At 34.9% G+C, this 26,800-nt stretch overlaps 1 pseudogene; it reads left to right on the forward strand.

Annotated features, from left to right (window-relative positions):
- The first annotated feature begins 1,229 nt into the window (after nt 1–1,229).
- On the forward strand, nt 1,230–1,922 carry LOC122488998 (annotated as a pseudogene).
- Nucleotides 1,923–26,800: the final 24,878 nt, after the last annotated feature.

A 26,800-nucleotide genomic window follows, 5' to 3' on the forward strand; every position in this document is an offset into this window, starting at 1 on the left:
TGCTTGATCTGAATTGCTGAATATATTGACGTAAACATACTCCTGATATTTGTTTATTATTCTTTGATTACTTCTAGGACCTATAGTCATAGTCCCTTTTTTATGCTTGATATAGATAACTTTGCGCTGTCTCTGTCTCTCTCTAGATGTTTCTCAGTATGTCTTAATATGCCTAGAGTTGATTAATGTTATCTTTTTTTTTTAAAAAACAGCTTTTGGTTTTATGATCTTCCCTTTTATTATTTTATTTCACTGAATACAAGATTTAAAATATAGAAAATGCAATATGATACAGACAGGATTGTATTGGTAGAAGGAGATTTTAATTTATTTCTCAAAAAAATTATAAAGGTTGAAAGTAAGGAGACACATAGAACTAAATATTAATTATGAAGTTATAACATTAATATGTTACAATTTGGTTGGGCATAAATAAATATCAAACTCTTTAAAGAAAACAGCATATACCTTCTTTAATGTGCTTATTAGAAAAATGGTTATGGGGCGCCTGGGTGGCTCAGTCGGTTAAGCGGCCAACTTCGGCTCAGGTCATGATCTCACGGTCCCTGAGTTCGAGCCCCGCGTCGGGCTCTGTGCTGACAGCTCAGAGCCTGGAGCCTGTTTCAGATTCTGTGTCTCCCTCTGTCTGACCCTCCCCCATTCATGCTCTGTCTCTCTCTATCTCAAAAATAAATAAACGTTAAAAAAATTTTTAAAGACTGGTTATGTATCATGCACATCAAAAACTAAACAAATTTTTAAAAGTAGAAAGAACAAAGGCAATATTTTCTGCTCAAAGGTAATTAAAACTAGAAAGTAAAAATCCTGTCACCTGAAAATTAATTGACAACATTAATTGAAAATTAATTTAAAAGTTTCATTAAAAAAATCTTGTGATTGAAGGAACTCCCAACCAAAAATTCAGAATATCTAGAAACTAATAATTATACCTCTACCTAGCAGAACCAATTGTATCCAGCTAAAATAGTACTCAGAAAAAAATACATATACTTAAGAACCTGTATAAATAAACCAGTAAGGATAAAAATAGACACTTACCTCAGTTATAAAAACAAAGAAAAATTGGTTAAATGAGAGTAGAAGAAAGGAATTAACAAAGAAAAAAGACTGAAGACTAAAAATTGGTTAATGTTTAGTAAAACAACATCAGTAACATTAATATTAAGACAATAAAAGAGTCCCCTAGCTGATAGCACGGAGGCCAAAGGATGTCTGGAGTTAATATAAAAGACATGAACCGGGGTGCCTGGGTGGCTCAGTCGGTTGAGCTTCTGACTTCAGCTCAGGTCATGGTCTTGCAGTTCATGAGTTCAAGCTCCACGTCAGGCTCTGTGCTAACAGCTCCTCTGAGCCTGCTTCAGATTCTGTATCTCCCTCTCCCCCTCCCCTGCTCATGTTCTGCCTCTCTCTGTCTCTCAAAAATAAATAAATGTTAAAAAAAACAAAAACAAAAATGACGTGAACCAGCAGGAGTTCATCAGCACTCTGGAAGTCTACCTCAGAAAGTCTGGGAAGCTGAAAGTTTCTAATGGGTGGACACTGTCAAGCTAGCCAAACTTAAAGAGCTTGCTACCATTGACAAGAACTGGTTCTACACATCACAGCACCTGTATCTCCCAGGCACCACTGGGGTCACCTCCAGGACCAGGACCTGTGGGGACCATTGGAGAAGTGGGGTCATGCCCAGCCACTTCAGCAGAGGCTCCAAGAACATGGCCCACAGGGTCCTGCAAGCCCTAGTGGGGCTGAAAATCGTGGAAAAGGACCAATATGGGGGCCACAAAGTGATACCTCAGGGACAGAATCACGAGACAACAAGAAGCAGTAGAACAAATGCTGGGTTAATAAAGTATATCATTTGTAATACTGAAAAAAAAAACAAAAAAAGATAATAAAAGAGATAACATTTTAGCTAACCCAATCAATAAATGACAATAAAGAAATAACCAGACCTTTGGGGGAAATTAGAATCATAAGAGACTGTAATGAATATGAGACTCTGTATGAAAATATAAATGGAAGAAAATATGAATATAATTTAAGAGCATAAATTATTAAAAATGATATTGGAAAGATAGAAATTCTAAAAAAACCAATTACCATAGTAGAAAGAAAGTTATTGGAGAACATTATGACAAAATGTATCAGTACAAAATATATCACATGAGAATTCTATTGGGTCATTAAGTAAAGATACTTTTTTTTTTAGTTAGTTAATTTATTTATTGAGAGAGCCCACACATGAGCAAGGGAGAGGCAGAAAGAGAGGAAGTAGAGAATCCCAAACAGACCCTATGCTGTTAGCACAGAGCCCAATGCAGGGCTTGAACTCACAAACCATGAGATCATGACGTAGGCCGAAATCCAGAGTCAGTTCCTTAACTGACTGAGCTACCCAGGCACCACTAAGTGAAGATACTTTTAAAAGCTGCAAACTCTTCCTCCTCCTGGAAGTAAGAGTTGTGATTGAAGGTTCAATCACAAAGCAAGTTTTCTCTTGTTTCCTTTTATCCTCTGAAATTTGCTTAGTGGACCTGTTTTTTTTTTTTTTTTTTCTTTTCCTTTCTTTTCTTTTGTTTTTTTAATCTCTGTCCAAGGAGTAGTCCCATAACTTTCCTGGTCACACAGAAATAATAAATCATTGCATTAATTAGCAGTCAGAATGTCCACTTCTAAGTAGAATCAATGTTCTGATTTTCTCATATTCCTCTCTCCTTAAAGAAAGGACTTAATGATGACAGAAACAGGTAGGCAATGAGGAGGAGGCCAGTGTCTTTCCATGGTAGCTGGTTTTAGGCCACTTTTGCAAGTTCTTGTTGAGTGTTCTGTCTTGACTTTGGTAGTTCCTACCTCTCACCTTAGGGTCTTGACCAAAATTTCCATTATTAACATTGTGACGGAAGAATGACTCAATAAAATTCATTAAATGAATAATTCCAGTGAGAGAAATCATAAGATTATTTGCGAAGATGTTAAAAATACCGTCGATAAAATTCAGTATCTATTTAAATATTTCTAATAAAGTAGGATTAGATAGATAATTTCTTACCTATTAAAATATATTTATCTCAACCCTCAAACTAGTGAAATAATTAATGTCTCTATTAGTACAGTGGCGTCCGCTATCACCACTAGCACTTAACACAGTCTGGGAGTATCAGTCTCGACAATTAGAAGAGAGAAAAAAATGACAGATAGAAAACTGGAAAGCGAAAGGTAAAATTATTTTTCTCAACAAACGATGTAATTTCATACCTGAAAAATTCAAATAATCAAATCTAAGAATATCAGTAATGTTGCCAAGTGTTGTTCTGTAGAAAAAAATAACCCAAACCAATGGTCCTCTTATGTAGTTACATAAAAACCAAGTTGAAAATATAGTTGAGAGGGCGCCTGGGTGGCGCAGTCGGTTAAGCGTCCGACTTCAGCCAGGTCGTGATCTCGCGGTCCGTGAGTTCGAGCCCCGCGTGGGGCTCTGGGCTGATGGCTCAGAGCCTGGAGCCTGTTTCCAATTCTGTGTCTCCCTCTCTCTCTGCCCCTCGCCCGTTCATGCTCTGTCTCTTTCTGTCCCAAAAATAAATAAACGTTGAAAAAAAAAATTAAAAAAAAAAAAAGAAAATATAATTGAGAGAAAAAGATGAAATAACAGAAAAAGTATAATATTTAGAAACACACTTTTAAGAATGATGGAATTTTTCATATTTTAAGAAATATGAAAAATATTTTTCATATTTTAAGAAATATGAAAAATATTTACAAAGAAAGTTCTAATGCACTAGCTAATAAGATACCCAAAGGTATAACTGAAAAAAAAGAAAAACCATTTTCTGTTCTTGAATGGGAAGACATAATATCATGAAAACATGATTTTCTCTAAATTAATCTGAAAATATAATTCAATCTCAATAAAAATACTAACAAGTATTTTTTAGAACTAAATAATGTGATTCTAAGTTTTATGTGGAAAAAGAGAGTAATGGTAAATTGGTTATGCTAAAGATTTTGGACCAGTATAAATACTACAGAATTTAAAACAGCAACTGCTTAGATAGGCAAAAAGATCAGTGGAACTAAATAGAGAGTCCAGAGATACAATTTATTAATAAAGGATTTTGGCATATGAAAATCATATTATATTCTAATGGTCAACAGGTGAATTATTCAGCAAATAAGAATGGAACAGCTAAGTGGGTACTAAAAAAATTCAAGGAATTAAATACAAAAAGTGAAAGCATAAATATACTAGAAGAAATCATGAAAGATTTAAAAACAATTTTTTTGGAGAGAGAAGTTTTTCTAGAGATAATATAAAACAAGCTATAAAACAAAAGATGTAGAAACTTACATAAAAATGAAAGAATCATGAGAAGATAAAATGGGGGAAAATAAATACAATTGATAAAGGATGGGTGCTCTGATTATTTACAGTTTTCCCAAAAATAAATTTCAGAAAAAGACTAATGTGAGATGAGACCATGAAGAAATAGTATATAGAAGGAAAAATACAAATTACTCTTAAATATATAAAAAAAAGTCTACACTTCACACACAATGAAAGATAAGAAAATTGAAACTATAAGGACAAAATGTTCATGTGTAAGACTGGCAGAGATATTTAAAAGTTGATACACTGTTGGTGAAGGTGCACAGAAATAAACACCATAGTTATTGGTGGAAATGTAAATTGGTACAGTTCTGCGGAGGGCGGTTTATAATAGCTATCAAAATGAAAAAATACACATAGATTTTTACCACCAATATTGCTTCTAGAAATTCATCCTAAAGAGCTACCCAGAGATGCAAAATAATCTACACATAAGGATATTTATTTCAGCAAAAAGGGTAGAAATAAGCTAATTTTCCAACAATAAGGCACTACTTCATTTAATTATGGTATATTCACATAGCCGTTAAAAAGGATGAAGAAGTTTTATGTGTACAGAATGACCTCTAGAAGTTACTGTTATATCATGTAATCATTTACTATTTTGACAAAATAGAAACCTATTGAACATTGCAAATAATGCCATGTTATTCATGGTGAATGGGAGATGACTTTTCTTTGTATGACATTTTGTATATTTTGAATTGTATTGCACTGGAATTTTGCAATATGTAACTAATTGTATCTATTCAAAGAGTATTTAACTTAAATGTATTAAAAAAAAGAACCCTGATGATGATGATGATGATGATGATGATGATGATGATAGCCACCATATACTGAATTCCTCAGATACGGGCTTTTATATATTATCTTAAATGTTCACAATGACTATTTAACACTCATTATATAATCCCCATTTTGAAGATAAGGAAACTGAGGCTCAGAGTAGCTAATGAATGTGCCCAATACTACAGAATTAATAACCCACTTACCATCTGGAAATCAGGTCTGTCCAACTTCAAAGCCTGTGATATCCAAGGTTTGGCCAAGTTCAAATGAGCATCACATTTAACTAAGTTTAAATAGATGTTAACCATTTCTACACCTCATTAAGCCACATAGCACAACTTTTTCTTTTTAAGTGCCAAGTTGGATATAAATTAGCTAACTTTATTGCTATAGTTTGTGATTTTATGTACATGAAATCTTGTTCTTTTGAAAGATCCAATTAAGATTACATAAAGGTTTACAACAGTCCTGTTGTGTAAACGGTTCAACATTCCAACAACAAACTAGATAAACATTTTGCCAATCACTAATTAAAAAGCTGGCTCTAAGTACAATAACCTGGAGTCAGTTTGCATTCACATTTCTATTAAAGGCTAATGAATACACAGCTAAACTAATTTAGTCAAATTGTTCCTTCATTGTGTTCAAAGTTAAAACTAACAATTCAGCTTCAGCCCTGAGTCTTTTAAATTATTTTTTCCTCCCCTATTGAGTAAAAGTCTAATTAAAAGCTTTTAGTCTTTCACATTGTGCAGGCTGCTAAGTGATATTGTTTAGTCTGCAGGGATTCAATTATTACTTGGCTTTAAAATATACATTTCTACAAGGATTTTTTTAACCTACTTTGCCTGGAAGGTTTTGTGTTCTGAAATTTAATTTGATAACAAGATTACTAAATTGTGAAACAAATAAAAATTATCTTTGGTGTGAGATTTTATGTATATATGTATTTGGTGTGCAATTCTAACTCAGCCCTAAGACTTAAGGACTTACTCTAAGTTTCAAGTCAGGTGGTGTGGAGATATGAAAAGTATCCAAAATGCTGTATAGTAGGTGTGAGTTTAACTCTGCATATTCATACACAGGACTGCTTATATAATTTGCAGGGCCTGGTACAAAATGACAAATGCGGGATCTCTTTTACAAAAACTAAGAATTTCAATATGGCAACAGCAGAGTGTTAAACCCAGCACATGGTTTTCTGCTGACTGAAACAGGTAGCAATGAGGAGGAGGCCATTCATCCCTTTCTGACCATGAGTCCTTGTCCAGCTGCCCAAGCTGCATGCTTATGAAGCCAGCCCTGCTCACAAGTATAGAGTGTGAAAATCTCACATTATGTTGTTATTACTTTTTAAATTATAATGACTCTTCAAATCCCTTTCTACTAGACTGATAGACACATACACATTTTTAAGCTTCATAACTTAGAGATCTGAGGTCTTACAAACAGTGAAGGCTCCTGGTCTTTGCCCTGCACTGATTGCAACTGAAATGCTCCAAGTTTAAGGCTAGTATTTTGCTTCTGTTGCTGAAGATACCCGGCTGGCCTGAAACTTGGTGCCTAGCATTCAGCTTTTCTAGCTACACAAAATTTATAATCCAAAACAATGTGTTTGGAGAGTAAATAAGGTCCATACTGACCTAAATGGCCTGTAATGGGCCTGCCCAGGAGAGCTGGGCTTCATACTCATGTTAATGCAGCCACTTAATTCTGAAGTCTCCATGTCTCCAGGTGCCATGAAGCACTGGGATGGGCTTTCCACCCTTAGCAGAACGTGCACCCTTCCAGCCTCTCTGTGAGCTTGGGGAAACTCTCTGCAACCTGACATGTAAAACCCTGGCATATAGAAGACCATTCAAATTAATCTGAAATGCCTATTATTTTTTCCCCTTTCTTCTTCTAATGAAGTGGTCAAAGTCTCTCATTTTGATTCTTCTAGCTATTTAACTTCCCAGACATATAATTGGCTATAGTCAGAATATTTAAATACTGCAAAACAAAAATAAACAACAAAAAGTACTAGTATTATTGAGGAGTGGATTTTTTTTGTGTTTTTTTTCCATATAACGAATGTATACACTTAAAAACAAACTAAAAACTGTGACAAAGTTTTTGAAGAACATGTATCTTAAAAAACATACCCACTTTCCCAATTTCTAAAAACATGTACACTGTCTATAGTAGATTTTTTCTTTTGTCATGCAGGGTTATCATATGAATTAGAATAGGACAATTAAAAACGTGTGCTCTGAAGCTAGTCAGCCTTGGTTGGCATCCTTGCTTAGCTGTGAGACCTTGGATAAGTCACTTAAATTTTCTGTGTCTCAGGGTTCTCATCTATAAAACAAGGATATTAACAGTTCCCACATCATAGTATTTAGTGAGCATTGCATGATAATATATTTAAAGTAATTTAAGCAGTATTAGTCAATATGTGTGAATAAGTGTAATACATTATAGTTGGTAAAATAACTCAGAGGCATCTGTGCCTCCAGTAAATGATCCCATTTTGAGTTCCCAAATACTTTTTAAATAAAAACAATATGTCAGTATTTCAAAGATCAGATACCCCTTGTACGATCTTTAATGTGTCCATCTCTTTTTTCCCCCACACCTCTTCTAGTTGTTTTCTAATCCGGTGTGTCCGGGCAATTTACAATCCTATTTAACCACAGTTCATATTAGCATTATGGATTCTGTGAAGACCTTCACACTCCAGTGGTTGCAGAGAACTCCCTCCCTGGCCTGAGAGGAGTCTTCTCTCCTGAAGTCTTCAGACAGCACCTTACACAACCTTGCTTTCCACATATCTTAATCATTCAAGTCTCTCATTTCAAGCTTGTAATGATAGTAATTAGGTAAAAATTACTTTATTGTAATAGTTTCCCTATCATTGCCAATGTTACCTTAACCAAATTGTCACAGAAAAGGAGAAACAGAGAATCCTGCAATTTACGCTTACGGGAACTTTTACACCACCTTAGTTTCCATTTCAGTGAGATGCACATTCAGATGGAAACCTTTAGGGAATAGTTAATGGCCAAAATGAATTTCCCTTAATACCCTCACTAAATTGTCAACTTGCTAGCATAAGACTATCTCAGTAACAGCTAAATTAGAAGTGTAATTGAATGAGATGTCAGTACAGAAGAACAAACTGATGAAACTTTCTATTTAAACCCAATTTTCAATAGTCTGCCAAGTCCTTAAGTCTTCGGAACTATCAGTTAGGCTTTAAAAAAAAAAAGATCATATTCATGATTCTGTAGTTAGTTTTCCTTCATACCACATTAGTCCCTTAAGAGAACTTTGTTTTAAACAGTCACTTTCTGTTTTCATACCAGCCTAGTTTTCTTTGGCTTTTCCATAATTTCCTTCTCAAAGCGCATTCTTCCACTGGAGAAAGTCATAGCACCATTTGGGGATCTGAGATACTTTAGAGTCCATAGTAATGATGTCAGAGGGAAAGGCTCTGACGAATATAGGCACATTTTTCCTGAGCCACTCACCCACTATCTCTCCCTCTCTCTCTTTCCTCCCTTCCTCCCTCCCTCCATCTAAATTAGTTTGAAATCTGGAAGGACCTAGAAAATTTCTATCAGCTCACTGAGGGTCCAGTGAAATTAATGAGGCTCTGATTCCAGCCAAAGGCAGAGCTGACACCAGAACCCAGGTCTCTACCAGTCTCCCCATTAAGCTACCTGTCAGGTTACTAATTGTTAACCTTATATCTCTATTTCCATGAATTTTAGCTTTTCTTGTCATTCCTTCTCTATGCTTTTGTTCTTTTCTTCTTTAACTTATCGAGACTGATTATTTCTTTTTTCCCTCAAATTCATTTGTTTTCTCTTCATATTTTTCCCTTTCAAGACTTTTTGGCTCTTCCATTTCAAAATACCTGTTGAGGGAATGAATGAATGGAATGAATGAATAAATGAGAGCAGGATATCAGTAGTAGTGTAGCATCTTAGGAATATGTATGTAATGCTCTCTTGGCTGGTGTTTTCTTGGATGGTGCTCAGTTCTACACTGTGTGAAGGGTAAACTGTGAGTGTTTCTTAACATTTTCTTTTATTAAACTAAAGGCTGTTTTCAAGTTGGGCAAAATCACAAGTTTTTCCTGTAAGCCACAAAATTAGCGGCTTAAGACAACACAAATTTACTATGTCACAGTTGTATAAGTCATATGACTGAGTGGTTTTAGTTTGGTCCTCTGCCCTGGGTCTCGCAAAGCTGAAATCAAGGTGTTGACACCCTGAGTTCTTAATGAGATGCTCTTGGGGAGAATCTGCTTTCAGTTTCATTCAGGCTGTTGGTAGAATTCAAGTCTGTGCAACGGTAGGACCCAGGTCCCTGCTTCTTTGATGAATGTCAGCTGGAGCCTCCCTAACCTCCATAAGGCAGCCTGAATTCGTTGTGTCTCTTCCAGCTTCACGCTGGCAACTGCATGTAGAGTCCTTCTCACCTGCTGAATCTCTGACTTCTCTTCTGCTTTGGCCAGAGAAAATTTCCTGTTTTTACTGGCTCGTATAATTGGATTGAGCCCTCCCAGATAATCCAGGATAATTTACCTATTTTAAAGCCTGTAACCTTAATTACATCTAAATCCCTTTTGCCACACAATTTAACATTTTCCCATGTTCCAGGGATCAGGATATGAACATCTCACAGGGATCATTCTGACTACCATAGTCCCCAAATCAGAAATCTCATAAGGAATTCTGATCATTTTTAATTCCCATGTCATTGTGAATAATTAGAAAAAGTAATAATTAGCAGTACTTAGCATCTCTGAAAGCATGGAATTTTAAAAATCTTAATAATCTAGAATCTTTAGCAAAAATAATATAAGTTTTAAACATTTGTATACACTAAGGCTGGCTCTTTGTGTTGTAAAGTTCAATTGGTTTCGACAATTGCATGTCAAGTGTCCACTATTAAGGTACATGCAGGGGCATCTGGATGGCTCAGTCTGAGCATCTGACTTCGGCTCAGGTCATGATCTCACAGTTTGTGGGTTCAAGCCCCATGTCAGGCTCTGTGCTGACAGATCAGAGCCTGGAGCCTGCTTCGGATTCTGTGTCTCCCTCTCTCTCTACCCCACCCCCACTCACACTCTGTCTCTCTCTCTCTCTCTCAAAAATAAATAAAAATTAAAAAAAATAATAAAGTACATGCAGAATAGTTTCACCTATGTGCTTCACCTATTTATCCATACCCCTTCCCCCCTGAACCCTTAACAATCACTAATCTTTTTACCCTCTCTGTAGTTTTGCCTTTTCAAAATGTCATATGGTTGGAATCATGTTACGTCAACACTTCATTTAACACTAAGACTCAAGTTTTCTCCGTATCTTTTAACTGCTTGACAGTTCATATCTTTTTATTGTTGAGTAATATTCCATTGTAATACCGTATCATAGTTTCTTTATTCTTTCACCTGTTTAAGGACATCTTGATTGCTTCCAGGTTTTTGTGATTGTAAATACAGCTGCTATAGACACTCATGCACAGATTTTGCTTTGCATTGTTTTATTGGGGACATAGTTTTTAAATCAATTGTGTAAATACCTAGGAGCATGACTGTTGGCTTGTATGATAAGGTTATGTTTAACTTTGTAAGAAACTGCCAACCTGTCCTCCAAAATGGTTGTATCAATTTATATTCCCACCAGCAATATATAAAAGTTTCTATTGCTCTGTGTCCTTGCTACGATTTAGTATTGTCAGCTTTTTGGATTTTAGCCTTTCTAATAGGTGTGTAATGATATCTCATTGTCATTTTAATTTGCATTTCCCTAGTGACAAATCGCATTGATCGTCTTTTCATATGCTTATTCCATTCGTGCATCTTCTTTGTTGAGATGTCTATTCAAATCTTCTACCAGTTTTAATTATTTTTTGAGGGGAGAGGTTAAGAGTTTTTCTGTATATTTTGAAGAGAAGTCTTTTATCAGATATTATTTTCTCCTAGTTTGTGGCTTGTCTTTTTATTCTCTTAATCTCTTTTGCAGAGCACAAGATTTTGCTTTGATAAATTCCAATATCAATTTTTCTTTTTTAAACAAACTTTTTAAAATTTTTATTTATTTTTGAGAGAGAGAGAGAGCATACAAGTTGGGGAAAGGCAGAGAGAGAGGGAGACACAGAATCCCAAGCAGGTTCAAGGCTCTGAGCTGTTATCCCAGAGCCCAATGGGGACTTGAACCCATGAACTACGAGATCATGACCTCAGCTAAGTCAGACACTTAACCAACTGAGCCACCCAGGAGCCCCTCCATTTTTCTTTCATGGATCCTACATTTGGTGCTGAATCTATAAACTTATCACCAAACCCAAGGTCTCTTAGCTTTCTCTTATACTTTCTCTAGATTTTTTTAGAGTTTTAATTTAAATTTAGGACTTTTTTTACATTACATTTTGAATTAATATATGTGTAAAGTGTAAAGACTATCTAGATTCTTTTTTGCATATAAATGTCCAATTAAGTTGTTCCAGCACCATTTATTGAGAAGACTATCCTCTCTCCATTGAATTTCCTTTGCTCTTTGATCATTAATTAGTTGATTATATTTGTATGTGTCTGGGCTTTCTATTCTTCCATTATTTAATATGTCTTTCTTTTTTTTTTTTTTCTTTGCCAATACCACACTGTGCATTGTAGCTATACGGTACATTTTGAGGTCCAATAATATCAATTTTCCAATTTTTTCTTCCTCAGTATTGTGTTGGCTATTCTGCATTTTGTTCCTTTCATATAAACTTTATACTCACCTTAGCAATCTCCAGAAAATCACTTGCTGAGATTCTGACTGGATTGCCTTGACTCTTGGTGAAGTTTGAGAGAAGGATGTTTTAACAATGCTGAGTCTTCTAATCTGTGAGCAAAGAGTATATCTCGATTTATTTAAATTCTCTTTGATTTCTTCAATCAGAGCTGTGTAATTTTCTGCATATAGATCTTTTACATATTTTCTTTTTAGATTTATCCAGAAGTACTTAATCTTTTTGCTGCATTAGTAAAAGGTATTGTAAATTTAAAATTCTAATTATTCTTTGCTAGTACAAAGGAAAGCAATTGACATTTATGTATTTACCATGTATCATGTGACAATAGAATTGCTTGTTAATTTAAGAAGTTTTTTTGGTTGATTCTTTAGAATTTTCTACATAGACAGTTATGCCATCTGCAAACAAAGAAAGATTTTTTCCCAATCTTTATACATTTTGTATATTTTTCTTGTCATATTTCATTAACTATGACAGATAATTTGATATCAAATAGAAGTAGTAAGTGAGGACATTTTTGCTTTTTTCCCCACTCTTGGAAGGAAAACATCCAGTTTCTCACAATTAGGTATGATATTAATGTTAGGTATTTGGGGTAGATATTTTCCATCAAGTTAAGGAAATTTCCCTTTATTCCTAGCTTGCTAAGAGTTTTTATCATGGATAAGCTTGGATTTTGTCAAATGCTTTTTCTATATCAATTGTTATGATCATGTGTTTTTTTCCGATTTAGCCTGTTGATGTGGTAGGATTACATTAGTTGATTTTCTAATGTTGAACTAGCCTTGCACACCTGGAATACATCCTACTTGGTTGTGGTTATAATTGTTTTTATAATTTATAATTGTTTTTATAATTTGTTGGATTGGATTTGCTAATATATTGTTGAGGGTTTTTGTGTCTTTGTTCATTACAGACATTTGTCTAGGTATTCTTTCTGGTAATGCTTTTGGTTTTTTTTTTTTTTTTTTTGGTTGTACATTAATACTTTTTTGTGATAAAATATGCATAACATAATATTTATCATATCAACCATTGTTAAGCATACATTTCAGTGGAATTAAATACATAGTATTGTGTAACCATCACTAGTATCTATAAAACATTTTTGTCATTACTGAACAAAATTTATGTAGTCATTAAATAGTTCTTCCTTCCTTCCTCTCCCCAGCCCATGGCAACCTCTATTCTACTCTGTGTCTGTATATGTTTGTCTATTCTTTGTACCTCATTGTGTACTCTGTCATTTTATGTACAATATTTGTTCAATTTCTGGCTAATTTTCCTAAGCATAATGTTTTCAAAGTCCATTCATATCACAGAATATATCAAAATGTCATTTTTAGTGGATGAATAATATTTTACTATTTAACAACTCATTATATAGGGTGTGTGTGTATATATATGGCTCATTTTGTGTTCCATTGTTTTTTTATCTGTTGATGGACACTTGAGTTGTTTGCACATTTTGGCTATTTTAAGTAATGCTGCTATAAGTATTTGTGTACAAATATCTATTCAAGATCTTTATTTCAGTTCTTTTGGATGTATAGCTAGGAATAGAATTGATAAATCATATGGTAATTCTATATTTTACCTTTTGAAAAACCACTGTTTTTTACAGTGGCTGCATGATTTTACATTCCCACCAACAATGCACAAGGGTTCCAATTTCTTCATGTGCCTACCAACATTTGTTATTTTGTTTGTTTGATTATATCTGTTCTAATGGATATGAAGTGGGATCTGATTGTGGTTTTGATTTGTATTTCCTTAGTAACTAGTGATGTTGAGCATCTTTCCATGTAATTATTGTCTATTTATATATTTTCTTTAGAAAAATGTCTATTCAAGTTCTTTGCCCATTTTTAAATTGAGTTGTACTTTTCGTCGTTGTTGTTGTTAGGACTCGTTTATATATTCTAGATATCAATCCCTTATCAGATACAGAATTTGCAAATGCTTTCTTCCATTCAGTATATTGTCTTTTATTTTCTTGATAATATTCTTTGATGCACAAAAAGTCTTAATTTTGATGAAGTCCGGCTTATCTGTTTTTTCTTTTATTGTCTGTACTTTCGGTGTCATATCCTTAAAGTCATTACCAAATCTGACACAATTAAGATTTCCTTCAGTGATTTCTTGTGAGAAATTAATACTTTTAGCTCCTAAGTTCAGGTCATTTATACAGTTTGAGGTAATTTTCATATATGATGTAAGTTAAGGGTCCAATTTCTTTCTTTTACATATGGGTATTGAATTTGGCTAGCATCATTTGTTGAAAAGATTGTCCTTTCCCTATTGAATGGTCTTGGCACTCTTGTCAAAAATCAGTTGACCATATATGTAGAGGTTTACTTCTGGGAACTCTGTTCAATTCTGTTAGTTTATATGTCTATCCTTATGCCAGTGACATACTCTCTTGATTACACTGATTTTGTAGTTAAGTTTCTAAATTGAGAAATGTGAATCCTCCAACTTTCTTTTTCTTTTTCAAGATTGTTTTGGGTATTTGGAATTCTTTTCAATTCCATATGAATTTGATGATCAGTTTTTCCATTTCTGCCAAAGGGATACTAGGATTTTTATAGGAATTGTGTTGAATCTGTATATTGATTTGATTAGTTTTGACATTTTAACAATGTTAAGTCTTCTTATACATGAATATGGAATATCTTTCCATTTATTTAGGTCATCTTTAATTTTCTTCAGCAGCATCTTGTAATATTTAGTGTAAAAGTCTTTTACCTCCTTGGTTAGATTTCTAAGTATGTAATCATTTTCAGTGCTATTGTAAGTGAAATTGCTTCCCTAATTTCCCTTTCAGATTGTTCATTGCTTGTCTATACAAGTGCAACTGACTTTTGTGTATTGATCTTGTACCCTGCAGCTTTGCTAAGTTTGTTTATTACTCTTGTCACTTTCTTGTGGATTCTTTAGGATTTTCTATATACAGGATCATGTCATTTGCAGATATGAATAGTTTACCTCGTCCCTTCCTATTTGGGTGCCTTTTAGTTATTTTTCTTGTCATAGTTCTGGTTAGAACTCACAGTACAGTATTGAATAGCAGCAGTGAAAGTAATCACCTTTGTCTTATTTCTGATCTTAGGGGGATGCTTTTTGGTCTTGCACCACTGAATATGATGTTAGCTGTGGATTTTTCATAAATACCATTTATCATGTTGAGCAATTCTCCTTCTATTCCTAATTTGGAATGAAAGGATGTTGGATTTTGACAAATAACTTTCCCACATCAAATGAGATGAGTATGTGTTTTGTTTTTCCTTCATTCTGTAAATGTGTGGTATTACATTGGCTTTCTTATGTTGAACCACCCTTGCATTTCTGGTTTAATCCCACTTGGCCATGATAAATAATTCTCTTAAAATGTTGTTGGATTTGGTTTGCTACTACTTTGTTGAGGAGTTTTGATGTATATTCATAAGAGATACCAGTCTGTAGTTTTCTTTTCTTGTGATGTTCTTATCTGACTTTGGTATCAGTAATGCTGACTTGATGGAATGAATTATGAAGTGTTTTCTTCCTTTTCAAATTTGGAAGAGTTTTAGAGGGGTCGATGTTAATTCTATAAATGTGTAATAAATTCGTTGGTGAAGCCATCTGGTTCAGAACTTTCATTTGTCAGTGAGTTTTTGATTCCTGATTCAATCTCTTTACTTGTTATAGATCTGTTAAGATTTTGTAGTTCTTCTTGAATCAATTGAGGTAAATTATGTGTTTTAAAGAATTTCTTTTCTTCTAGGTTACCCATTTTGTTGGTGTACAGTTTTTCATGGTATTCTCCTATGATTCTTTTTATCCCTATAAGGCTTGTAGTAATGTCACCACTTTCATTTCTGATTTTAGTTACTTACATCTTCTCTCTTGTGTTCTTTGTCAGTCTACACAAAGGTTTTTCAATTTTATTGAACAACTGTTGTTTTCACTGATTTTTCTCTATCCTTTTTCTATTCTCTCTTTTATCTCTGCTCTAATCTTGATTATGTTCATTCCTCTATTAGTTTCGGGTTCAGTGTACTTTTTTTTTTAGTTCCTTATGGTGTAAAGTTAGGTTATATATTTGAGATATTTCTTCTTTTTTTTAATGTAGGTATTTACAGCTACAAACTTCCCTCTGAGCATTGCTTTTTCCATTGTTTTGATATGTTGTGTTTTTTATTTTCATTTGTCAGTAAGTACTTTCTAATTTTCCTTACAATTTCTTTTTTGACCTTTTGGTTGTTTAGGAGTAGATTGTTTAATTCCACATATTTGTGAATTTTCCTGTTTCTCTTTAGTATGATTTCTAACTTTATTTGTGGTCAGAAAAGATACTTCGTATAACTTTAATCTTGTACAATTTGTTAAGACTTTTTTTGTCGCCTAACATATGATCAGTCCTAGAGAATGTTTCATGTGCACTTAAGAATGTCTGTTCTGGGGCACCTGGGTGGCGCAGTCGGTTAAGCGTCCGACTTCAGCCAGGTCACGATCTCGCGGTCCGGGAGTTCGAGCCCCGCGTCAGGCTCTGGGCTGATGGCTCAGAGCCTGGAGCCTGTTTCCGATTCTGTGTCTCCCTCTCTCTCTGCCCCTCCCCCGTTCATGCTCTGTCTCTCTCTGTCCCAAAAATAAATAAACGTTGAAAAAAAAAATTAAAAAAAAAAAGAATGTCTGTTCTACTGTTGTTGGGTAAAGTGTTCTATTTATGTCTGTTAGGTCTAGTTGTTTTATTTTGTTATTGTTCAAGTCACTTATTTCTTTACCTCCCTCTAGTTGATCTATCCATTATTGAAAGTGGGGTTGCATGCTTTTCTTAAGCTTACCAGGTTGTTCTTATGTGTTACCAGGTTTGAGAACCTCAACAGTGTATGAATGATTTGAAAGTGTAGTTAGGAACAAAATTCTTATGCAGCAATAGTTGTTGAGTGTTTCATGTCATTTGCTTTTGTCCACAATGGGATGTTTTCTTAGACAGATGTAAGAGTTACCAACTGGTGTATTTACATGGTAGTACAATCCACCACTGTTAATTTTTAGTGGGTAATATCTTACTGGAATCTATTCAATAGGCAGTTGGATTAATTGATTTTTTTTTAAGAAAGAGAAAGGGATTTATGAATAAAAATACAGTGATTGTATATTAATTACTAGAATCAGGCAAGAAGGTAATTTTGGCCTTTGATTTTCTAAAAAGATGGCTTGTTTAGTGTGTTTACTCTCCTTTTGTGGTCTCTTATATTTGGATTTGTTCCTTTTATTTTTTACTGAGCCTGCCTATCAGACCATTGACTTTACTACATAAATCGGTATCAATAATATTTTGCACATTTTATAAACTTATGATGTCATATGTATGATATTGAAGTCTGCAAGACTTCATGTTAAATCTTGTTCCTTTTTTTTTTAATGTTTTATTTATTCTTGTGAGAGAGAGACAGAGCATGAGCAGGGGAGGGGCAGAGAGAGAGGGAGACACAGAATCCAAAGCAGGCACCAGGCTCTAACCTGTCAGCACAGAGCCCAACCCGGGGCTCAAACTCACGAACTGCGAGATCATGACCTGAGCTGAAGTCAGATGCACTGACTGAGCCACTCAGGCACCCCTTAAATTTAGTTTCTGTAGCTTACATACTATGTGACCTTGGTACATCACTTAGCTCTCAGTTTACCATTTAGAAAACTAAAATTTTTCTTCATGTTAAAAGTGAAAGAGTAGGTGTTTTAACTATCAAAGACCAAGTTCTTACTTGCAAAGATGAAACTAAAGATATATGTATTAATATATGGATTAATTAATGGATTGTTCTCCAAAAATGATAATTTCAATTTATTGTTAGATCTCACCAGCCTAAGAGAGATCTCTAAAATTGGTGTCAAATATCTACCATAGATTCTCTGGGCTCTCTGACTCATGAAAATATATTTGCATTTTAAACATATATGGCTATCTGTTTGAATGAGAATTATAATTCTTTCTTTCATTGGTAATTTTTCAATCACCAGGAAACATTTAATTGAATTTCTAAATGTTTAATACAATTATTCAAACTACAATATGAATTGAAGAAGGTAAAAGCATTGCATTTTTGCAATCTAGGAAGTATGATGAATTAGGTAAGAAAAATTCATGTGTTAAGTGAGGAAATGTAATAAAATATCAATATTCAATTTCTCTCCATTGATTAGGTCTTAATTGTAGAAACTGTTTGGTAAAATTTTTCTTTTATAGTTAGCAAATCAACCACCTGAAAGATGAGGTAGTATAGTAGTTCTTAAATAACAATACTTTGAAAAGTTAGTACCTTTTGGTTCATTTTACAATCTACTTGTGTGTCTTAACCCTGGAATACTATTTTATGTAATGAATAATCAGTTATGGTCAGAAAGGTTTAAATATGCTGAAGTCTGGAAGACAGTATATTTTGGAGTGGGACTAAAATGTGCATTTCATGGTAGACTTTGGACCTGAGGGTTTAGGCAAAGGGATGTGAGTGAAAGTCAGTGATTGGAACAGGTCAAATTATTGGCACCGGTTAGAAAATAACATCACAGTAAAGTCTGAGAGCAAGGAATAATAGTCAGAAATAAATCTGTACTGGGACAATAGGGCATAAGGTATTGGCAAAATTAGGGATAGATTTTGAAGTTAGGATACATGAATGAAGTAAGGTTGGAAATGTTGATAGGCCTATGAAGATTTGAGAGGCATGGTAAAGGTTAATAATCCAAGATCACAAAGATTTGCACCTAAATTTTCTAAGAATTTTATAACTTTAAGAAAGCCATTCCTGGGTTGTAAAACTTGTAACAGGCTAGAGGAAGATTTACATCTCAAAAGGGCAGAGAAAAAATTCACAATTATAAGTTATATAAAGCAAACGCTCTAAGTAAGGGATGTCAGGGGACTACAGGGAGGCAGAAGTTTGGTGAAGCTGAGGGAAATGTTAAGACCATCTTGGTCATAATTCCAACTCTTTTTTCTGTTATGGGCCCATTCAGATTCTGTATTCCTTTTTGAGTCTGTTGGATAGTTTGTGTCTTTCTAAGAATTTGTCCACTTTACTAGGTTATCTAAATTTTGGAATACCATTGTTCATTTTTTACCTTATCATTCTTTTCATCTCCTGATTTATTTTAGGAAAGTGGATAAATATGGTCCCTATTTTTCTCAAAGCATAGGTTGATAGATTTTTAATGACTGGTTTAATGTTTCTCCTTCATTTTGATTCAGTTTTAGTAAGTTCTTTTTCTAGAAAAACTATTTTGTTCACACTTTCACATTTATCAACATTAAGTCATTAATAGTATTGTTTACACTTAACTTTTTTCTTTGTAGTTATGATACTTTTATCATTGTTAATATTGTTTTGTCTTGATAAACCTCATGAATTTGTCAATTTCCTTAGACTTTTCAAAAATCCATGTTTTGGATCCATTGATTCTATTTTATCTTTATTTTTTATTCTATAGTGTTTAGTATCATATTTATTTAATTTTTATATGTTCTTTGAATTTAGTCTATTGTTATTTTTCTAACTTTATAAATGTAACCCTTAACTTAATTGTTTTTATTCTAACTTGTTTTTCTAAATAGTTAAGGTGATAAGTAACCCTGAGGGAACACTTAGCCTCCATACCATAGATTTGCTACATTGAAATTTATTATCATTCTTTTTCAGATATTGTCTAATTTCTAGCACAATTTCTTTCCCTATTTGCTCACAAATTATGTAGGACTATTGTTACTTTTTAATTTACCATATCTTTCTCATCTGATACTTGCTGTTCACTCATTCTTCCAAGTTTATTCCTCCTGTGAAAGTTTCTCCTCCCTACGGAATTATCCTAATTCTTCTGCACCCAGCAGTCTCCTAGTCATCTTTGTGGTTTCTCCAGTTTAAATAGTTTTGCACAGATCTTAAGACCCAATGTCCATGTGCAAACACTTTTTTTTTTCATGTGTGCTTTCTTATCTTCTGCTGTGCCTCAATGCTTGGCTTCCTCTTCTTACTCCTCTCTCTGGTTACTGGTTTCCAGCATTCCTGCTCTTATTCTGCATGTTCTCCCATGGGCAGAAGGCTATTTCTTCTGACTACTTTAAATCTCAGCCCCACTCTTCTTCCTTTTGTACAAAGGACCAATCCTAGGATGACCTACCAATGGGTAGATTGGCTTGTCAGAAGTCAGTTATCATCAACTTTGCAGGAATTTTCCACTTCTGTGGATTTCTCTTTTAATGGCTCTTATCATCTTTTTTAAAAAATGTTTTAATTTAAATTCCAGACAACATGAAGTGTCATGTTAGTCTCAGGTGTACAATTTAGTGATTCAAAACTTACATCCAATACCCAATGCTGATCACTAGTGCCCTCCTTAATCCTCATCACCTATTTAACCCATCCCCACCCAGCTCCCCTCTGATAACCATCTTAACTCTGGCCTCATAGTGTTGCTTATTCCAGCCTGTGGAGTGAGAAGCAATAGTGCCTCTCTTAATTTTTTCCTTTGTCTTAGCTAAACACTGAATGGAATCCTGAATGGATCCCTATTTTTGACTCCTTTTCCCATCTTCAAAGTATTTTTATTTAAGGGAAATCTTGATTTATTTTCATCAAGTACTAAAAAAGGCATGTACTAGATGCATTGTGTCTTCTGTTCACAGGTACGTCTCCCTATCATATTTAACAGAATTTAATTATATCTCTCTATTTGACTGACCATCTTGGGAAAAAAAATAATAGAAGATTAGTCCTTGATTCCTTTATTCTAGCATGCTCAAGTAATTCTGCTGCAAAAAGCGTTTAAATTTTACTCTCGATTAGAGATCATATACTGAAAAGTAACTTACAGAGCAAGGTTTATGAGACCTTCCTTTGCTTGAGTATCAACCTATGGGGTTCTCCTCCAGGGTTCCTCACCAACAGAGGAGGTATTGATTTGTCTACTGTCATGTGTTTATGATTACCCAAGGTGTCACCTTGGCAAGAGAGCTGAGGACAATGCTGGGTCATAATTCTGCTATATTCTACCCCAAATACTACTGCTTCCCTCTAGGGGAATATTTTCAATGGCCTGCAAACAAAGCAACTGGAAAGTGCACTTGTATCTTTGTTACTGAAACTTTATATGAGAGAAATAGTGAAACTGTAGTTATTTTTTGTGCTCACCCACTATTGCTACTTGATATATAAGATTTGGCTCTACTGTGCAGATTGTGAGTAGATTATGGTCAGCCACATGCAGAGTCCTTCGTTAGTGACGACTTCATTTAACACAAAAGTGCTAATTAGTGAGTAGAATACAGGTTTTCACTTTCAGTCAGACAAGCTTACAAAAGCTTTTAGCCTTTATTCCATATTCTGTGTTGGTATAGCTCAATCTCTAAACTCTGAGAGTCAGGACTTGAGTGAATAAGGAATTACAGAACATCGTCAGCAAAGGCTAAGGTAAAGCTCACACTAAACCATCTATCAGGTGTCTATGTGTTCAGTGTCCACCCAGAGCCCTAGGAAAACATGGAAGGCTGGGGTGAGTTGGGCTGGAAATCCAATCATCTAATGGATTTCTCCTGATTTTCCTGGCTTTCATCAGTTATACATTTATAAAATAGAGTTAGATTATTAAGCAGTTCAGTAATCTGGAAACAGTTCTTCACAAAGCTAAGGTTACCTCTAAGCCTGCAATAATTTTTATTTATTTATAATTGTCAGGGCCTTGCCAACTGGTGTTAGCTGGTAACTTTCCAGCAGTGATGCCCATTCTGTCTTTGAACACTCTGTGCTCAACATGTTTGAGAAAAGTTGGAAAGAAATTGGAACTCGTAAATTCAAATTTATCCTCCTCAAATTCTTCAGTAGTTTAAGAACTGGTTATTCATGTTTATTCTAAGTCCTGCAGAAAATAATTATTTCATCTAATTAAAGCAATACTTCTAGCTAATTGGTATCCCTAATTACCTTTTTTTGTTAATCAATGAAAAGTGGCAGTTGTCCTTGAAATACCTTGGACTTTACTTTTAAATTGATAGAATCCTACAGATCACAGGACACAAATTCCTTGTGCTCAAAAGTATGGGTATTTTCCTAATTCTTTTGCAGTGGAGAGGGGAGACAGAGGAATGCTGGTGAAGATAATGGAAAGGGAGAAAGATTGTGTGTGTGTGTGTGTGTGTGAGAGAGAGAGAGAGAGAGAGAGAGAGAGAGAGAGGTTGTGGGTGGGGTAGTCAGAGAGACTGGATTCCAGGAAACTGGAAAAGAATAAAAGTAGGAAAGTCCCACGATTAGGTGATTCTTAGTCCCTAAGAATGACCCAGATAGGGGGCAAAGACCTCAAAAATCTACATAGTGTTCTAAGTCTGCTGGACTCTCAGCACAGGGACTCACTGCTTCTACATGTGACAAACGAAAAGCAAATCTGCCAGATCTGAATGGGTCACACCCTATGGGAAGAAGAGGTTTTAAAGATAAGCCAGCAGCAGTCACTGGAGCCCCTGGGTGGCTCAGTTGGTTAAGCGGCCGATTTCAGCTCAGGTCATGATCTCGCAGTCCGTGAGTTCGAGCCCTGCATCGGGCTCTGTGCTGACAGCTCGGAGCCTGGAACCTGTTTCAGATTCTGTGTCTCCCTCTCTCTGACCCTGTTCATGCTCTGTCTCTCCCTGTCTCAAAAATAAATAAAACGTTAAAAAATTTTTTTTAAAAAGGTAATATTTAAAAAGATAAGCCAGCAGCAGTCACTGGAGAGGACTGTGGAAAGCCCTGAGCTACTTAAGTAGCTGGAAACTTTGCATATCTGAGGTGGGGGAGCAAAAGAAGAATAGAGATATTAGTCAAATTTAGAAAAAAAAAGAGAAGTTAAATTTAAAGAAAAAAAGATTTAAAGAAAAAAAGAGAAATGATCCAGTTTTTGCATGCTTGAGATTTTTGTCAAGATTCATATCTGCTAAAGAATGGTAAAATTTATGTACTGGAAATGAGCACAGAAACTGCTGACACTAGTGTCTTTATAAATTAAGCCTACTTGATTATTGGTTGGCAATAAGTGAATTGCCAATTCCTAAAATGTATTCCTCAACCTCTTGGTATCTTAGTTAGCTCTGAACATCATTGATGACACAAATAAGTCTTTGTTTTATCAATTACATTCAAGTTTCATTAAAATTTCTCTATCCTCAACCGCCATTTGGGGATCAACTTGGCAATATCTATTTAGGTTAAAAATGCAAATGAACAAAAACCCCCCATGAACCAACAATTCTGCTTCTGTGCATATACTTTAGAGAGACACTTGAATATATGCAGAGGGAATAGATACAAGTGTGCTCACTGTTTCCCCCACTAAAAAACCAGGGAAATTTTTAATATCAGTTAATAGGAAAATGAATAAATAAATTGTAGTATATTGATAAAGTGACATATAGCAGTTCAAATGAATAAACTGGATCCAGATGTATTAATATGGACAGATCTCAAGAGCATAATAACTGAGTGGAAAAAGCAAGTCACACAGTGATACCATTTATTTAAACTTTTTAAATGCACAAAACAATACTAACATTAGATTATTGAATGTTTAAAAACTATTAAAAATAAAATTTTTAAATGAGATTGAGATATGAGAGGGGTGTCTGGATGGCTCAGTTGGTGAGCTTCTGACTCTTGGTTTAGGCTCAGGTTATGATCCCAGGATCGTGAGATTGAGCCCCACATGAGCCTCACATGCTAAGCATGGAACCTGCTGAAGATTCTCTCTCTCCATCTGTCTCTTTCCTCACCAGCCCTCTCTCTCTAAAAGAAAGAAAGAAAGAAAGAAAGAAAGAAAGAAAGAAAGAAAGAAAGAAAGAACAAAATAAAGAAAAATTCCATGAGAGTTTGCATTTAGTGAGAGAGAGAAGAAAGTGCAATTATAGATTGAATACTAAGGGGCTACCATTGTATCAGAAATGCTTGTTAAATTTTAAAAAATGTGGCAAATAACAAAAAAAGTCAACATTTATTATTTCTTATTTCTGAATGGTCCATTAGTGTTTGTTATAATATTTCTGCCTTTATTTTAGAATTTTATATAATTTTTTAAAAGTTATTCCCCCTCCCCACTCACCAAAAGAAATTCAATATAAGATTTCTAATAAGTCTTTAAGTTCTGTTTAGATACTAACTGAGTATCTTCTGTCTATCTTCAAATCTCCTTTGCTAAATATGTGCATAGACAACTAACAAACTAGAATTACCTAAATTCTCTAGCAGAAGTGACAGTCTTCATGCTGTGTGTATGGAGGGGAGTGGGCAAAGGGCCAAAGAAAGGAGAGATGGAATTTCATTGGACTTTCTGGAAGGCTTCTCAGAGGTGGGGCCATTTGTGTTGTGCTTCATTGAAATCCCACTCATTCTTCAAGTAGAACATTCCAGGAAGCAGAGATATGAAAATTGCACAGCGCACTCAGAGAGCAATAAAACATCTGGCATCCCCTAAGAGAAGAATTTTCACAGGGATGTCTGGGAAGTGAGGCTGGAAGCATGGCTGGAATAGATCTTGGCAGAGTGCTAAATGCTATCAGCCATCAGCACTAAGGAGTTTACATAATATTGTAAAAGTAATTGAAAACCACAGAGTTTTCTAAGGAGGTGAATGATATGATTTAGCCTGTGTTTGGGTAGATAGCTGTGAAAAAAAATGTAAAGAGTTAAAGTAAAACACAACCTTAAAGCTGGCAAACAAGTCAGAAAGACACATTTAGAGATGAATAACTACATCTAACCTACAAGGTAGTCCTAACCTACAAGGACTGTAGATCAGAGATGAAGAGGGCTGAGCAACAGGTGCATTTATAAAGTGAATCAAAAGGGAACAAGGCTGGTGGAGGGGGCCGGGGGGGGGGGGGAGGTGCATGTGAGTGGATCATCTAAGCCTGGGAGCTGAGGGAGAGGAGTCGGCAAAGATAGCTGTGTACCAGCCACTGGAGGGATGAGAGAGAACTGAGAAACAAAATTGAAATCAGTGTTAAGAGAGGATTTCTAGCAGAGTATGTTAATGTCAAATGTGTCATGACCTTAAGATAGATGTGGTATTGTGCAGCTATTGTGGAGAGCAGAATGGAGGTTCCTCAAATAATTAAAAATAGAGCTACCCTATGACCCAGCAATTGCACTACTAAGTATTTATCCAAAGGATACAAAAATGTTGATTTGAAGGGGCACATGCACCCTAATGTTTATAGCAGCACTATCAACAATAGCTAAATTATAGAAAGAGCCCAAATGTCCATTGACTGATGAATGGTTAAAGAAGATGTGGTGTGTGTATATGTGTGTGTGTGTGTGTGTGTAATAATGTATATTGGAGTAATAATGGAATATTACTCAGCAATCAAAAAGAATGAAGTCTTGCTATTGCAAAAATGTGGATAGAACTAGAATGTATTATGCTAAGTGAAATAAGTCAGTCAGAGAAAGACAAATATCATATGATTTCACTCATGTGTGAAAATTAAGAAACAAAACAGATGAACATGGGGAAGGGAAGGAAAACTAAGATAAAAACAGAGAGGGGGGCAAACCATAAGAGACTCTTAAATACAGAGAGCAAACTGAGGGTTGCTGGTGGTGCGTTGGATGTGGAGGTGGGCTAAATGGGTGATGGACATTAAGGAGGACACTTGTTGGGATGAGCACTGGGTGTTATATGTAGGGGATGAATCACTGGATTCTATTCTTGAAACCATTATTACATTATATGTTAACTAACTTGGATTTAAATAAAATTAATAATAATAATAATGTAGATGAGGTTTCAGCTGCTGATCTCTGAGAGAGCAATTCTAGTCTAGCAATGGGGAAAGAAAGCATGTTCTATGGTGATGATAGAATGAGACCAGCAGCTCATTGTAGAAGTATAATGGCAAAGAGAAGGAGAAACTTAGGGTAGTAGCTTTAGAAGAAAGAAAACATATTCATAATTGTATCTGAAGTTTCTTTTCAGATCAGTTATATAATATATGCCTTTCAAATATATAGCATACAGAGCATCAGACTTAAAATAAGACGGGTTGTTTGGGAACTTTTAATAAAGAGAAGCATGGCAGAGTTCTGACTTTTAGCAAAGGCAAGAGACCAGTGAAGTATCTCATTATGAATTATGCTATTCATTTCATTTATCATTTACATCCAATACTGGATTGAAAGAAGCTTTCATAAGCAGTTCTATAAGAGTGAATTTCAGAGATTTGTAGAACAAAAAACACAGCGTTTTTAGACAAGGGTATCATTTTTTACTTGTTTTTCTTTGCTGAATGAGGTTTCCACATGAAACCTTGAGGAAAGGGAATCATAGTTTGGTTAACTTTTTTGGGAAGACAAAAAGAGGTGTTAATGAGAATTCTTTGAGTCTCCAAAGGCTTAATAATACGTCGTATGAACAAAGAGAAGGCGGGCTGTCCAGGGAAGTCACTGATTAAATTGCATGCTGTGGAGGAGTGCTTGGGGAGTTTTGAGATGGCCAGAAATAGAACTGTTTCTCAAACTTTCTAGGCAGACCAGGTGCCACCCAATACAGGACTAGGTTTTCTCTGGGCACAGCTGGCTGTGGGTGGAAGAGTTGTACCCACCCAAGCTGTGAATTGAAAACCTATTTCTTTGAAATTGCCTGTAGTTAGAAAGTATTCTCTTCCTCCCTCGCCCACCAGTTAGTTCCAGGCACTGGACGTTCTCAGTTTCTGGAACCAGTGAAGACATTGAGGGTACCCTGCTATTCCTTTGTATCTGATGCATCTCACATTCATAGTATTTTATACTTTATTAAACACATTCATTTAAC

Source organism: Prionailurus bengalensis, chromosome B2 (genome assembly GCF_016509475.1).
Source record: "Prionailurus bengalensis isolate Pbe53 chromosome B2, Fcat_Pben_1.1_paternal_pri, whole genome shotgun sequence".
In the NCBI taxonomy this organism is placed as follows: domain Eukaryota; kingdom Metazoa; phylum Chordata; class Mammalia; order Carnivora; family Felidae; genus Prionailurus; species Prionailurus bengalensis.